The following is a 16597-nucleotide window of genomic DNA, read 5'->3' as shown; positions in this document are numbered from 1 at the left end:
GCATGTAAGACCTGAAACCATGAAACTTCTCAAAGAAAATATAAGCAGTACATTCTTCGACATTGGTCTTAGCAGCATATTTTCAAATACCATGTCTGACTGGGCAAGGGAAACAATAGAAAAAATAAACAAATGGGACTACATCAAACTAAAAAGCTTCTGCACAGTGAAGAAAACCATCAACAAAATGAAAAGACAACCTAACAATTGGGAGAAGACATTTGCAAACCATATATCTGATAAGGGGTTAATATCCAAAATATATAAAGAACTCATGCATCTCAACAACAAAAAAACCTAACAACACAATTTAAAAAACGGGCAAAAGATCTGCACAGATATTTCTCCAAAGAAGATATACAGTGGCCAAAAAGCACATGAAATGATGCTCCTCATCCTTAACTATCAGGGAAATGCAAAGCAAAACTCAAAGGAGATATTACCTTACTCCCATCAGAATGGCTATAATTAACAAGACAGGAAACAACCAGTGTTGGAGAGGATGTGGAGAGAAGGGAACTCTCTGATGGGAGTGCAAACTGGTGCAACCACTATGGAAAACTGTATGGAGATTCCTCAAAAAATTAAGAGTAGATTTATCATACAATCCAGCTATTCAACTGCTAGGTATTTATCCAAAGAACACGAAAACATGAATGCGTAAAGATACATGCAACGCTATGTGCATTGCAGCATTATTCACAATAGCCAAGAACTGAAAGCAATCTAGGTGCCCATCAAGGGATGAATGGATAAAGAAGATGTGATGTGGTATATATACACAATGGAATACTACTCAGCTGTAAGAAATGATGCAATCTGGCCATTTGTGACAACATGGATGAAACTTGAGGGTATTATGCTAAGCGAAATAAGTCAGAGGGAGAAAGTCAAATACCATATAATCTCACTCATAAGTAGAAGATAAAAACAACAAACAATCATACAGAGACAGAGGTTGGATTGGTGGTTACCAGATGGGAAGGGGAGAGGTAGGAGGGTGAAAGGGGTGATCAGGCACGTGTGTGTGGTGACAGATGTAATTAGTCTTTTGGGGATGAACACAATGTAATCTTCCCAGGAATTGAAGTGTAACAATGTACACCTGAAATTTATATAATATTATAAACGAATGTTGCTGCAATAAAAAAACAAAACTAAAAATGAGAAATTAGGAATCAATTTCTTTTTTTTCTGAGGCCTGCTGCTGGACCAACATAGAGAAGACCTACCCTGGCTCTACTCTATTTTCCCTGAGTTAGAGGCAGTTACAAGCTCCCTTTCCTGCATCGCCTTTGCACTTTATTCAGAATTTTCTCATAACATATTCCATGTTTTATTATGATTTTTTGTTTATACTGTAATTCCCCACTATATTGTGACCCCTTCTGAGGCTAGGACTGTTTATCGTCTAAACAGCACAGCACCTGGCACAGAGTACAGGCTTAATGAACATCCATTGAATGAATGCGTATCATATAGGGAAATTTGCCATATGAATGAACTCAGAGACTCATGGAACATTTGCACTAAAGCATCCCCATGTGGCAGGGATCTTTCAGATTGGAGAGGTGTGCTAGCTAGATCAATTGCCTGATCCATTTCTGGCCAGGAGAAAATATTGTTCTTGAGTTAGAAAAATTATATTCCTGTTCATTTAAATTTTCTTTTTCACGTCACATAGAGTCTGTGTTTATAAATGTGGTGCTACCTTTGTATTAACTAGAGGGCAGGCGTGCACTCCTGTTCCAACAGTGGGGATGTGCTGGATCAAACCACTCACGGTCTCTCACCTTTCCCCTGCTAATCAGTTGTGTATTTACATGTTGACAACCCTGGAAAAAAAGTGTAATCTGGAGTCAGCATGTGAGAAAAGACTAAGATGAAGCTCTAGCTAGTGGCTCAAGGAAGGTGGAACACTTGTTACAGATCAGTATTGAAAGAAAAGGCTCTCAAACCATGAACAAAGGTGAGCTGGTCTTGGGTCTCCAACTTGGTTCCCCAGTACTGTGAGTAAGATTGGGATACAAGCATCTTCTTGACAAAGCTTACGCTGAGAGCTATTAACTGGTGGAATGAGTCTGCTCTTCTGACTCCAGAGCCCGTCACTAGCACTTCAATAGCATTTGCTGCTTCCAAAACACTTTTACACACATTTTCTTCATTAATCCTCCTGGAGGAAATAGAACATAGCTGTTAATAGTTTATTGCATAGGTTTCGAGTCAGATTGACCTGGGTTAGAACCCTGGCTTCCATGTACTTGCTATGTGACCTTGGGCAAGGTTTAACCTCTCTGAGCCCCAGTTACCTTCTCTAGTGAAGAAATAATGATAGCACCTATCTCAAGGGTTGTTAAGATTAAATAAGACAATGTACATAAAGTATTTGCCAAGTGCCTGACCTGTAATAATTGCTTAAGAAAAGACAGTTGTAAATGATGTAAATATTATTCTTATCCTTTTGAAGACCCTCTCTGCTTACCCACCCCTGGGAGCTGTTCTAATAGGCAAACAAAGGAAGGCCTTCTGAATTAAATGCTTGCTCTGCACCAGGTCTCAAGGATGTTGGCTCAGAGGCAGGCATGACAGTCTCTATTTAGTCATAGTTCCCACTGACTTGAGTCAGCCTCCTGCCCATGTCAGGACCAAGCCTGCAGTTTCTTCTCATCACATGACTCCTTTCTCTAACCTTCTCCTCTATCTCATACTGCCTGGCCCTGGCCCCAGGCAAGACATGACACAGGCCATTGGAGCAAGATGTTTCATGAAGATGTCCGGGAAGACAGCTTTTCTTAGAGAGACTTTTTTTGGAAAAGAAATTCCTCCTTTCAAGTAAAATAACACTGACCAAAATCATTGAGCTATGCCAGCAACATCAGGGCATTGTTAAAAGAAAAGCCTTGACTAAGCAATGTTTATAATTTCAGAGTTGTTTGGAGTTTACGGTATAATTTATGCCATGTGTTCTATCATTAACAGTTTTTAAGATGGACCTATTTCTTTTTTTTATTCAACTGAGCAAAAAAACCACCCACGTGTGATGCGGCATCTCCCATAATAAAAAAGACGCACTCTTTCATTGAACTGGGAGGTTTCCTTTGAAAACCGTTATTTGTTGGTTAGCATTTCCCTTCAACCATCTAACTGGCTGGCTGGAGACAACAAAGACAACTTAGCGAAGAGTTCAATTTCAGAGTCTACTTGCCCAGAATGCGTATTGCGAGCTATCTGTTGTAGGATAGTCTGGTTTGCTGGTAGGAGTCTGCCTTGATTCCTGTTTAAGAACCAGGAACATCTCTGGGGCTGAGCAGAGCCTCAGAAGTATCTTCAAGAAAGTCTTCAAGGGAGGCAAGAGTGTTGCTTTATGTGGCGTGAAAGAGAGGCAACAGCTGTGAGGAGATGAGCTCTGATTCCATCTCGGAGCTGCCAGAACTACATTGTTAACACACAACAGAGACCCTTGAAAGGGCTCAGTTCCTTCTCAGAGGTTGACTGTGTGAAAGACAGGCTGTGTAGAATGAGTAAGTCATGAAGGAATAAGGAACTAGTTGAACATTTATTGCAGCTTTTAAAAATCTACCAACAAAACTCTGTGAAAAATAAAATAAAACAATGCACACACGCACACACACACGCACAACCTAACCTCTTTCTTGGTTATACAGGAGAGGACTAAGACTTGAAACGCTACTTCTGAAGCATCAGTGAAAACATGACTAAGTTTACAACATGGAACTATGATGGGAGGAAGCTATTGGTTCCTGAATTATTTCCATGTTAGCGCTTCATATTCCTGATGTAGCGTGATCTTGGTAACCACCAACAGACCAAAGACTTCATGTGCTGACTCTCATGCCTTCCCACTTCACAGAGGAACTGCAGGCGTGAGTAACGTGGCTTTGAGAATCCTACGACAAACATTGGGATTGGGAGTACATGAAGGATGCAAGATAACAGACACCTAAATCATACATCCATCCCTGAGGCATGCTCAGCACCTCCCTCCTCTACATCCATAGCCACTGGGTTGCTAAATTCTATCTGCCTCCTAGGAAATCTTTTAAATCAACCCCTCTTGCCTTTCTTGGAGTCACCACCATGGTCTCTTGCTAGGAGTGTTTAACAGCCTCCTCACTGAGCTCCCTGACTCCCCTTTTGTCCTCTTCCATTTTATTCTCTATACTGTCCCATAATGATCTTCCTAAAATACACATCAGCTCTTGCCTGATAATCTTCAACGTCCTGTGATTGACCACAAGCTCCTTGCAGAAGAGCCTTTGACGTTGAAGGAATCTATCCATCTGGGTTCTGTCATTGACTGGTATTTGCCCTAAATGTCTCTTAGCCTCAGCCTCATCATCCATGAAATGAGGATAATAATGGTACTGATCTCAAGGGTTGTCATGGGGGTTCAATGAGAAAACGTTAAGTAAAAAGTCTTAGGTAGTGCCAGATGCAGAAGAAGTGTTAATGAATGCTATTATCATTGTATATAGACCTCAGCACATAGCCCTTACGTGAAATAACCTGCAGTTCCTGGAATAGGCTATATTATTTTGTATCTCAGTGACTTAGTGCCTGTTGTCTTCATTAACTGATTTATGGATTAATTACTCATTCATCAGATATTTATTGATCACCTACATATGTCTGTGGCCTCAGCACCAACAATTTTTTGAATGTCAAAGGCACAGCAATGATGGGGCCAGCCCCATTGCTTCATGGTTAAGTTTGGCACACTCCGCTTCCATGGCCCCAGTTCAGTTCCCAGGCATGGACCTACACCACTCATCAAGCCATGCTGTGGCAGTGTCTCACATATAAAGTAGAGGAAGACTGGCACAGATATTAGCTCAGGGCAAATCTTCCTCAAGCAAAAAGAGGAAGATTGGTGACGGATGTTAGCTCAGGACAAATCTTCCTCAAAAATAAAGACACAGCAATGAACAAGATAGGATAGGCACTGGCTTTCCTGAAATTTACATTCCAGAAGTGAAGAGCCAGACAATAAAATATTTTTATAAATAATTTGATATTTTAATGCATTTAATATTTAATACTAAAGAAATATCAAATGTAGTTTTGTGCTTGAAGACAGTAAGATAATGGGACTGGGGGGCAGGCTGAACTACTCTTTTTTGGAGATCAGAGCAGGGGCCTCTGAGACAATCACAAGGAGCCTGGAGGCACTGATGTCACTATAGTCCAAGAAATGATGTTTTATCAAAGTGAATGCCAAATGTACATACAAATTCTTGGGTTGTATTCTTTACAAATAGAGTTTGCTAATTCATTTGAGATTCTCCCGGGTCTTTATATAAAATGCTCAAAACACTACTGTCAGATGAATTGTGAAAATCTAGCAATATACAGCTAGAAATCAACTACATCTGGTGTTTTTATTTTGATTAGCATAGATCATTTACTCAGATCTTATAATTTGCCAGATAGTATGTAGGAAAAAAGTTCACCTCTTTTAATTATAGGTATGAGTGGAGGTAAATTAATTAGATTCATATAATTAAGTTTTAATTATCATCACTTACTGAACTCTTACTAGTAGGCACTGTGCTAGGGGCTTCATGATTATTTAAAATCACAAGACAATCCTAGAGGATAAGTATCATCAGCCCCATTTGTAAAGCTAAGAATAACTTGTCCAAGGTCATAGCTAGTAAGTGGCAATCAATGTCTAAACTCAACTTTGACTTCAAGGCCATGATATTATTACTGTTTTACAAAAGATTTATGCTCTAGCTAAAGTTTAGCTCATCAGTAAGTAACATCGAATATAATGTTTAAGTTTAATATTAACCAATGAATAATATCAAACATTATAATAAAAGGCTATCCTCAACTTCCTTAACCATGAGGGAAATGCAAATTAGATATCACTAAATACCCACTAGAATGGCTAAAATTAAAAAGATTAATAATACTAAATGTTGGAGGGGATGTGGAGCATCTGAAATTTTCATACATTGCTAGTGGGAAAGTAAGTGGTGTAACCACTTTGGAAAACAGTTGGTAGTTTGTTACAAAGTTAAACAGGCACTTCCACACAGCCCTACAATTCTAATATTAGATTACTAATCAGAAGAAAGGAAAAGCATATGTTCACACATGTAAAGATTTCTCCATTAATGTTCATAGTAGCTTTATTCATAATAGTGCAAAACTGGAATCAATCCAAATGTCTGTCAACAGGTGAATGGATAGAGTGTGGTATATCCCTATAATGGAATACTGCTCAGCAATACAAAAGAATGAATCAACTGATACATGTGACAACGTGGATTAATCTTGAAAAAATTATGCTGAGCCAAAAAAGCCAGATATCAATGAATATATACTGTTTGATTCCATTTATATATTCCTGAACAGGCAAAACTAATTCCTAGGGACAGAAAGCAGATCAGTAGTTACCTAGGGTCAAGTGTGCATCGGAGAGAGGGAGAAGAATTGGCTACAAAGAGTGAACTATTTAGAGTGATGGAAATATTCTGTTTCTTGATTGGGGCAATGGGTGTGCATATTTGCACACTTAAAGTGGGGATTTTTTATTAGATTTAAATGATATTTCAGCAAAACTGAATTTTTTTAAAAAAGATTTTCAATGTTTATTACCTAAGAAAGATTAAATACAAAGAAATCTATAACCCACATGAAGAGCTAAATCAGACAATTCAATCATTAAAGTTACAATCATGAACTTAAACATGATTTTACACTTCAAGTGGGTATTTTGGGTGTTTGAATTTAAATTGAATACAACCCAGGTAGTTTGGAATATTTTCTAGAAATCCTGTGTTCTGAGGTCATTTAATGATTTCTTCTGTGATGGGCATTGTGCTAAGTCTTATGGAAACAATGATAAAAGAGTCTCCTAGGTAAGAAAGATAAGAAAAATAATGACAATGCAGCATAATAAAAGTTTTAATAGAATAATATGCAATGTACTATGGGGCTTGTATGGGGTGGAAGAGGAGTGAGTTTGGGTGAGATGATGATCTCTATTTTGAACATGTAAGCTTGAGGTCTACAATATATCAAGTAGAGATGTTGAATAAGAGTTTAGATGTGAAGATTTGGAGTTCTTTTGCTGCCAAAGAAAGAGACTTGTGAACTGTTAGCATGAATGTGGTAGTTGAAGTCATGGAAATGGACAAGATTTCTAAGAGAAAGTGTAGAATGAGAAGAAAGCTGAGGACAGTCATTTAAGGGTGAAGAGGAAGGGGAGGAACCTTTAGAGGAGTTAAGAGTCGTCATGTGCTGTCCTGGAAACCAAGATAGAAAGAGTTTCAAGTTGGAGGGAGTATTCACTGTGTCAACTGCTGTGAACAGATCAAGGAAGATAAAAGTTCGACAAATAGTTAGACACAGGCAAGGGCAGTGGACGTGGAGCACAGGCCAGACTGAATGGTGAGGAAGTGGAAACAATTAGCGCTGGATGCTGTGGAAGGCAGAGAGAAAAAGAATCAGAGAGGACCACTGTGTGGGGAAGTTTTTATAAACATTAGAGAGACTGACGCCCAGAGAGGTGAACAGCTGATATTTCCGATAGACTTGACTGTGGAATCCAGGCAAGTGTGCAGATTTCACCTCTATCCACAAGAATTCAGTTTGCAAAACTAATTCTAGTATGAAATGAAAAATGTTAGCTTGGCACCAAGTCTAGAGATTGCTTCTACAGCTGCCCTTTTCTCCCATAATATAATGGCTACTATTATTGAGTGCCTCCACATGCCTGGCACCAGGCTTTTGCCTTCCATAGATTTGGTCTTTGTGGCTTGTCAGCCTCTGGATACTATGGTAAGTACAAATCTGAGACACATTTTTTTTTAAAGTTCTTTGAAGTGAATGAAAGAAGCTGAAATCAGAAGCCAAACACTCATGAGAATAATGTTGTTCCTAGAAGGCACTTTGATATAAATTATTTTCATTCATAAACCCAGCTCCTTTTTGGTGCTGCTCATGCACGTGAGATATCACACCAAACCTGCACTTCCCAGGGTCAAGCCAACAGCTGCACTGAACTGCCCTTCGCCAGCACAAAATTGCCACAGTGTGTTGCCTTCCCCATGAAGGTGACCGTGAGGCTGCTGCTACTTCCGCTTCGGTGGCACAACACACAACAGCAGAGAGTCCACATCAACTTGGAGAGTGAAACGTGGATCAGTTTGGTTGCATTTCAAATCCTAAGTAGATTGAATGTTCTACATGCTCTGCTATCAAGACCTTAATTCCAATATTTACCACCCTTGCCAGGTCCCAATTTCCAACTGCTAAATGAAAGAGCCTTGAGAAGCACCCTGCGTTTGTATATGGCTATTGGTGAGTGCCATGGTACATACCATCCAAATGCCGTTTAGGCTTCATGATCACAGACATTGCTCAGTTTAATTTATATGTAGAGATTGTTGACTTTGAAAAAAGAGAGCTGATGATTTTGTTTGACTAAATCATGCAGTTTAGAAAAATTTCCAAGAGAGTCAGTTCTCCATTGTACTTTTAATTTAGTCTAATGCTATCTACCTTAATTCGCATTTGTTCTTTCCATGTGGTTCAGTTAAAAATAAAACAAAACTTTTATCTGAGACGATATCTTTGATGTAAGGTCTTAATGATTCCCTGAAAGAAAAAAACAAAAAAAATCCTCAACCACAGCCCATTAAACATTTAAATCAAAACATTTATAGACCAAAAAAGAAAATGAAGTCATATTCTATTCAATGGATTGCACAGGTCAGATTAGGAGCAAGTCCTATTTTATCTAATGTGAATAACCGCAGAGTCACCTGTAAGCAAAAGGTTCCTGTTGTTTTAAGATTAGTGATCTATCATGATGCTTGATAGAATAATTCTTAGAGAATGATTCTTCCAAACTGAAGTTCTGAGAGAACAAAGGAATTTTATTTTACAAAGAATATTTCAAAAATGTTAATTTTACCAAAATAGCTATAGATATGCCTTTTATTTCCTTTATTTCCAAAGAACCTATAGTAGGATATAGGCACCAATTGGATAGAAGTAAAATAGTGGAAAAATTAGAAACAGGTTTACAAGGAAACCCCCCCAAGACAGTTGATACGCTGCTTCTTCAAATGACTTGCATAATATAATTCAGGTTTCTAGTGTGTCTGAAGTCTGCAGTAAACATCAGATGTGCAGGACTCAGGAGCCAGTGAAAGTGAATCCAGCTCAAAGGAAAGAGGAGAGGCACACTGGAGCCCATTTATGGACTCACGGGACTTAAGGCAATAAGAAACTTCAGAAATCAGAAAGTCTGACTACCAGTAGCAACATCCCTTGGCTGGATGGCTACAGGCTTCTGAAAGAGAGTCTTTGCCATATTTTCTTCCGTTTCAAGCCATTAGAAACTCTGTAAAAACATTAGGATGACAGCACCACAATGAAGTTAGGCTACAGCTTTGTGATATGCTCTCTGGTCTAGAAGACTTCTGAAGACCCTCTGTCCCTAGAAACAGAGTTCTTACCGTCGTCCAATCAAATTTTCCTGAGGAGTGAAAAGGAACAGTGAATGCCTATTACACTCTGGGTGCTGTTAGATGTGTTATCTCATCTAATCCCCACAACAACCTTGTGAAGGATTATTATCTCCAGTTTATAGATGAGGAACCTCAGTCTCAGAGACATTAATTAACCTGACCAAGTTTACACAGCTAGTTAAATTAGTGGCAGAGTCTCAATTTGAATAAAGTCTTGCTCCTTACAAAACATCATGTGACCTCCCAGGAAACCTTGTTTATTTGGTAGATATTTTTTATCATATACTTAAGCTACTTTTAAAAAGAAGATACACCTGAAATGCAAATACTTATTAAACATATAAGAAGTTGTTGACCTTGGCACATATCTCATGACCCTACTTTGCTCCTTGTGGCAATGAATGAAAGAGAACCTCCGTGAACACGCCAGCAATTCCTGGGGAGTGGGTCTCAGACTTTGCATTTCCCAGATATCTCCATGGACTTATCAGGTTCAGTTCATTCTCTGTGGATTCAGGGGAGAGCAGAAGGACCAGCCACAGGGAACACTTGCCCTTGCTGAAGCCTAAGACAGAGACTATGGCTGCTCTGACTTGGTGCAAATACTAGGCCAGTGGTCACCAGCAGGTTCCCCAGGAGAGACACATCTACTCCATAACTACTCAGTGTTATTGATAAAAAGCACATCTAAAAGAAAAGGGCAAGGCAGTCAGCCCTGGTGGCCTCGTGGTTAAGTTCAGTGAGCTCCACTTTGGCAGCTTGGGTTCAGTTCCCAGGTGCAACCTACATGGCTCTGTTAGCAGCCATGCTGTGCTGGTGGCCCACATACTAAAAAATAGAGGAAGATTGGCATAGATGTTAGCTCAGGGCAAATCTTCCTCAGCAAAAAAGAAAAGGGAAAGGAAAAGGCAACCATAAGTGATTATTAAAAATACACCAGGAAAACACACACAGACAAAACATAGCTACATTATTAATATTAGACTAAACAAATATTCAAGGAGAAAGAGGGTATTATGAAATCACAAAAGGTATCATTCACAAAGAAGATACAATGTTTTTGTGCCAAGCTACTCAATTACAATATTGAAAATAAAGACAACTTTAGAAATATAATATATTTTATATATCTGATAAACACAGAGAAATATGTATTATACAAAGAATTTATATTCCTCCAATTGTGATATTTGATTGTGTACTTGCCAGAAATAAACCTAATACATTATAGAAAACAGAAACTTTTCCAGGACGTATTTTCTGATTATAATTAAATAAAATTAGAAATCAATAATAAAAAGAAAGGTAAAAACTTAACTACTGGAAATTAAAAAAACACTCTAGTTCTAAACCAAAGTAAAAGCAAACTATTCAGAAAGTAATAAAAGACCACTTCATATTAAAACAGATGAAATATAGCTAAGGCTAAATTCAGATTCAAATTTATTCCTTCAATACTTTTATAATTAAAGACAAATTAAATGATTTAACCTTAAACATTAACTAAAGAATATCAAAATAAACTAATAGAAAGCAGGAGACATGAATTAATAAAGACAAAATATTAAAATAATGAAAGAAATAGAAACTAACAAAAAAGGTGGAAAAAATTGAAAATTGATAAAACCCAGTAAATCTCATTAAAAAGAAGACAAAACAAGAACATATCAGATTAGCAATGAGAAAGATATCATAGATACTGAATAGATTAAAAGAACTATAAGAGAATGTTATGTGGGACTATATGATAATCACTTTGAAAATCTGGAAGACCTATATGATTTTCTATAAAAAAAATAAAGTGCCAAAATCATCCAAGAAAAGGTGACAAAAAACCTGAACAGACTCATAACTATATATTAGATTGGAAAGATAATTAAAGATCTCCCATAAGAAAAAAAGATATGCCACAGAAGCATGCACCAGGGCCAGATAGTTTGTAATTGGGTTCTACTTAACCCTTAAAAACAGGTAATTCCTATATTGTTTGTGTTATTCCAAGACATAGAAAAAGTTAGTACACTCTCCAATTCACTTTAGAGAACATAACTGTAATCTTAAAACCTGATATGTACAGTGCCAACCATAGATATATTTATTGAAAAATGAACTTAAACCTATAAAAAGATCAATGGGAACTATAATTTGCAACAAACATGTAAGAATAATATCAAGATGTCCATGATCTAACTGCTCTCTTACTGCTGAGACAAGTTAGGTGGAAGCACTCCACAGCGTCTGAGTAGGAAATCCTTGGATCAGGCCAGGAGACCTTACCTGGGTGAATACTATTGAGTGTTGCTAAGATGAAATGGAGAAGCCAAATTTTGTTCAGAAGATGGCAGTTATCACTAGGAAAGTTCAAAGGCTTCCTGACCTATTGGTCTTATCTTAGCTAAAACTTATTGAAAACTGAGTATGTGTCAGGTATTGGGCTCGGCCCTTTTGCGTTATATTCTCATTTAATCCCCACAATATCGCCATAAGGTAGATACTATTATTATCCCCATTTTAAAAATGAGGAAACAGACTTTCTAGTGTCATACAGCAAGGAGTGGTGAAGCCAGGATTGAATCTGGATGAGCATCCAGTCCTGAATCACTCTGTGTATACTCTCCTTAAACTCACCCTGCTGGCTTTATCACTCCCACCATCTTGTATATGTTATTCCTCGAACACTTAAGCAAAATAATAATACTGGTGATAATAGTAATAAAATAACGGCTGCCATCTACGAGGAAGGAATATGTTCCAGGCACTGTGTTAGCATGTTGTATGCATCGTCTCATTAAGTCCTTCTAACAACCCCATGAGGTAGTTATTATAAGTTCATCATTCAACAAAACATGATGGACTATGTGTTCCAAAGACACAGTGGAAGGATTTGGGAGCGCAGTGGCTGGTGAAAGATGGGTTCAAATCAGTGTTCTGAAAGAAAATGTCTTGGTAGGCAGCAACATATTTTATCAGCCTAAAATATTTCCTAATGAAAATAAAAAAAGAAAAGCCTCACTTTCTAAGATTACATTTTTAAATATAATTTTACTACCCTTAAAAGGTCTTTAATCAAGCTAACAGAAGCTGTTGAAAAGAGTTGGTGGAGTAGCATTAAAAAGATTTCACATGTAGCTGGGAAGATAGATGAATTAATTAATCACGAAAGAAAACCCTGCTTAGAAAAAAGAGAGACATCCATCTTATCTGACCTCAGCAGTCACATCCTCACACAATTTCAGTATCTTCAGTTAAAGTTAGAAGCAACTAAGTGACCAATTTGGGAGAAGACAAACACTACATATTAACTACTCGATTCTCCACATATGTAATTTCCTGTCTCCTATGAGTCTGATAAATTGGCCCAAGATAAGAAATCCCTAAATAAATACTGCTTGATCCAAGACAATGTTACCATATCTAAACTGTAGCATTATTTTTGGTAAATTTGGGGGAAAAGCACAAAGGTTTTAACTCCACACAGCAAATAAGAGAAATACAATTCTTTAAGAATTGTCAACTTACATGGCTTATTGATATTTAGTTTGAATGAAGAAATCTATCCTTACAACTAAACAGGAGCCTCTTTTAAAATCTATGTCAAGATAGAGAGTTATAAAAGAGCTTTTGATTTCAATAGTGAAAATTTGAATATGACTTGTATATTAAATTTCTTGATCGTGACAATGCTATTACAGTTATGTAGGAGAATGCTTTTGTTCTTAGAGACACAGACTGAAGTATTTTGGGGTGAAAGGCCATAATATCTACTTCTTTCAAGTGGTTCAAAGACAACAACAAAAGGTAAGAATATAGCAAAATATTTAAAAGTGGCAACTGTATGCAAAGCGTGTATGGGTTCCATTGTACTAATTTTTGAACTTTTCTGAAGGATTATAACTTTTCAAAATAAAAATTTAAGAGAAGAAATGTGATTACAGAAAATTACCTGCCTTTATATCTTGTATCTGAGGAGCTGACACACAAGTCATTGCAGTGCTTTCATGTTCCTACGTTGCCATCTAATATTTATCCTAAGGTGAAGATAATCCCTAACATTAATCAAGACCCACCAATGTACCAGGAAGAGACTGTTATAGATAGATACGATGGTCCAATATGGAAAACTCAGACAAATGCAATTTCTTTTAAGCTGTAGTTCAAAAGTACTTAGAAAATACCACAGACCTTGGTCTATTATGTGACTTGGAGAGCTACATGGAACATTTTTGGAGTGGCTGCATGAATCTGATGACACATGGATTCTTGACTTTCATCATCTTTCCAGGCAACATGTGAAATCCCCTGGCCTGGAGAGGAGCGGTCCTACTCTAAGCATGTGGGGCTCCCTCTTGACCCCTATCGATTGAGGCCAGGAAGCCTGAGGAGGGATTAAAAACTCCAAAATTCTTGTGTGGGGTGGGGAGGAGAATTTTCCACCCGTAGAGACAGTTGGAGGCATCAAGATTTTTTAAAATTCCCCAAGCAATTCTCATATGGAGCCAATTTGAGAACCACTGTGCTAGAGACTTGTTTCTCACTGTGGTTTGTGGAGCAGCAGTATCAGCATCACCTGAAACCTTGTTAGATATCGAGAATCTCAGGCCCCAGCCCAGACGCACTGATTCAGAATCTGCTTTGTAAGAAGATCCCTGGGTGATTGAAATGCACATGAAAGTTTGAGTACAACAATGACTGCAGTGATCCAACAGGTAGGGGCTGATCCAATACTTTGATGATATTTTACATCCTTACCCTACAGCCAGGCTACGATAAAATACAGTTTTGTTCTCAAAGAACTCAGTTTTGAACTTACAGATGTCCCATTCTTACAACTAGATAATAAAACTTTATAGGACAAGGATGCTTCCAATTTCTTTCAGTAATTGCAGTCAAGCGTGTGCTTCATAGATAATCAGTGTATAATGTGTCTCTTTATTATGCATAGAAATGAGTGCTTTGAAATTAGGAACCATATTTTCTCAAAGGACTACAGATCTCCTGGTATAAATATAATGCGCCAGGTCTTCCTTGAAAACTTATAGAATATTAGGTAAAAAAGAACAGCACTATTGGCTTCTTCACACTCTCTGGACTTTCAGCAAATAGAAACAGACTTCACAGTTCCCCGTGATCACTACATCTACCAAGTGCCCAGTTATTTCCTTTATCCAAATACATTGAGAAGGTCTGTGGATTTTCACTGTTTCATTCTTTCCTCTTTAGCATGTAAATTGAAAATGAACTTTAATGAAAAAACGTTTTTCTGAAACTACTCTCCAGAGAAAAGGCAATGAAAGGTGAGATAAATCACAGAGTGTTTATTGATAGCAAATAAGTGATTTTTTTTTCCAGCACAGATGACTCATTAATTCAACTAACAGTGAAGATATGCCCCATGAGGAAAAGCTTTCCAAGGGTGGTTATGGATGCGATGATGAAAATTTTGTGCATTTTGCTTCTTTGGGTTTGTTGTTGTTGATGCACCAGTACATTGTTCTGAAACTTTCCCCACAGCAAATTTGACACATACCCAACCAAATAAATTATTATTCCCAGCTTGACTGCTTCTGGCAAGAATAAGAATTTCACATGCCAAACCATGGCTAAGCCATAGTATGTCTTTATTAAAGATATAAAGAATAGTTGTCATTTAGTGAAGCCTTAGTATGTGTTAGGCACTGTGTTAAGTGTTTTCATGCTTCATGTTACTCAACTCTCAAGCAGCCCTACGGCAAATATATATCATTAACTCCATTTTTCGGTAAGAGGAAGCTTAGGCTTAGAAAGCTTAATTTAGTTGCTCTAAATCAGCCAAGAGAGACCAAGCTCTTCTCCTCTAATACTTCGCACAGTTATTGAGGCTCAGAAAGGTTTTTCCCAGCAACAACTCTTGACTTGAGCTGGAATTCTTCTGCGAAACATGTAGAGTGGCAGAAGCCTGGTCTGTGGGGCTTATGTACTTTTAGCTCATCCTCCTCTTGCCCAGGAGGAACACCCTGTTGGCAGGATCATCTCAACAGAAGGTGCCAGTATTTGGCACCAAGACTCCTTACAATGCCAAAGATTTCCAGGAAGGAGCCAGCTTCCTTCTTACAGCTCTACCTCCTAATTCCCCACACCTCTTGGTCCTCTGAGAAGGGGATGGAATACAGGAAAGTTTGCAGAAATTAATAATTTATTAGGACAAGTCTCTTAACACGTACCCATTTAACAGCAACAAAAATCCTGATTTAATGTATTGCTTTTGGCATATATAGTCATTGCATATTGCCAGAAATAGTATATGTTTTGCCTAAAACTTAAAAATACTGTAACTTTTTAAATGTATGGGAATTTAGGTATTCCTTTTTTAAATGGCAGAATCCCTTACATTCCCAAAGTCAATTATGAGGGCAAGATGACCTGCCTAGCAAATGGATAACAAAGAATACTATTTATCACAAATAGAATAGAAAATACCCATAGAAAAGTAATCACATTTTAATCATTAGAGAAACTTTGTAATCTCCATGCCTGGATATAGATTGTACAAGCCTTACATTTAACAGTCACATGGTAGTGGAACACAGAAATGCTCTCTCATATCGACTTCAAGAAAGAAATCATCTGAGTGCATGGACCGTAGTTTATTGAGCCACTGTCTGAGTTTTATATATGCTCAGCTTTAGGCAGCAACATGTCTGCATATATCTATGTGACCAGTGAACTTCAACAGATGTCTATATTGAACTGAAAATACATAGTATATCAAATCAAATTAAATACCTATGAGAAATTTTATTTCAAGGCAATCAGATTACATGCAGGAACAGATAAACTCTGTAAGATTAAAACTAATAAAATATTTATTACTAACTCATGTTCCTGTCAAATACAAAATTAGTAAAACTGATATTACCTTTTTTTTTTTCAGTGAGGAAGATTAGCCCTAAGCTAACATCTGTGCCAATCTTCCTCTATTTTTTTTGTATGAGGGACACAAGCATGGCTTGATAAGTGGTATGTAGGTCCGTGCCCAGGATCTGGGCCTGCGAACCCCAGCCCGCTGAAGCACACACTTAACCACTATGCCACAAGGCCAGCCCCTGATA

The 16597-nt window shown here is 37.7% G+C and overlaps 1 long non-coding RNA gene across 3 annotated transcripts in view; it reads left to right on the top strand.

The window, feature by feature from the left end:
- Positions 1 to 16597, top strand: part of LOC139079168 (uncharacterized) — a 196059-nt gene that overhangs the window by 157693 nt on the left and 21769 nt on the right. Inside the window, exon 4 of one of the 3 annotated variants that reach the window (XR_011532524.1) lies at positions 14730 to 14803. The exons of the other annotated variants lie outside the window; for them this stretch is intronic. This is a non-coding gene — a long non-coding RNA (uncharacterized lncRNA). The remainder of the gene's footprint in view (positions 1 to 14729; positions 14804 to 16597) is intronic. 3 annotated transcript variants of the gene reach the window in all.

The sequence above is a fragment of the Equus przewalskii genome, chromosome 24 (assembly GCF_037783145.1).
Source record: "Equus przewalskii isolate Varuska chromosome 24, EquPr2, whole genome shotgun sequence".
Taxonomy (NCBI): domain Eukaryota; kingdom Metazoa; phylum Chordata; class Mammalia; order Perissodactyla; family Equidae; genus Equus; species Equus przewalskii.
Note: the sequence above shows the minus strand (reverse complement) of the source record. Positions and strands in the feature narration are given on the sequence as shown.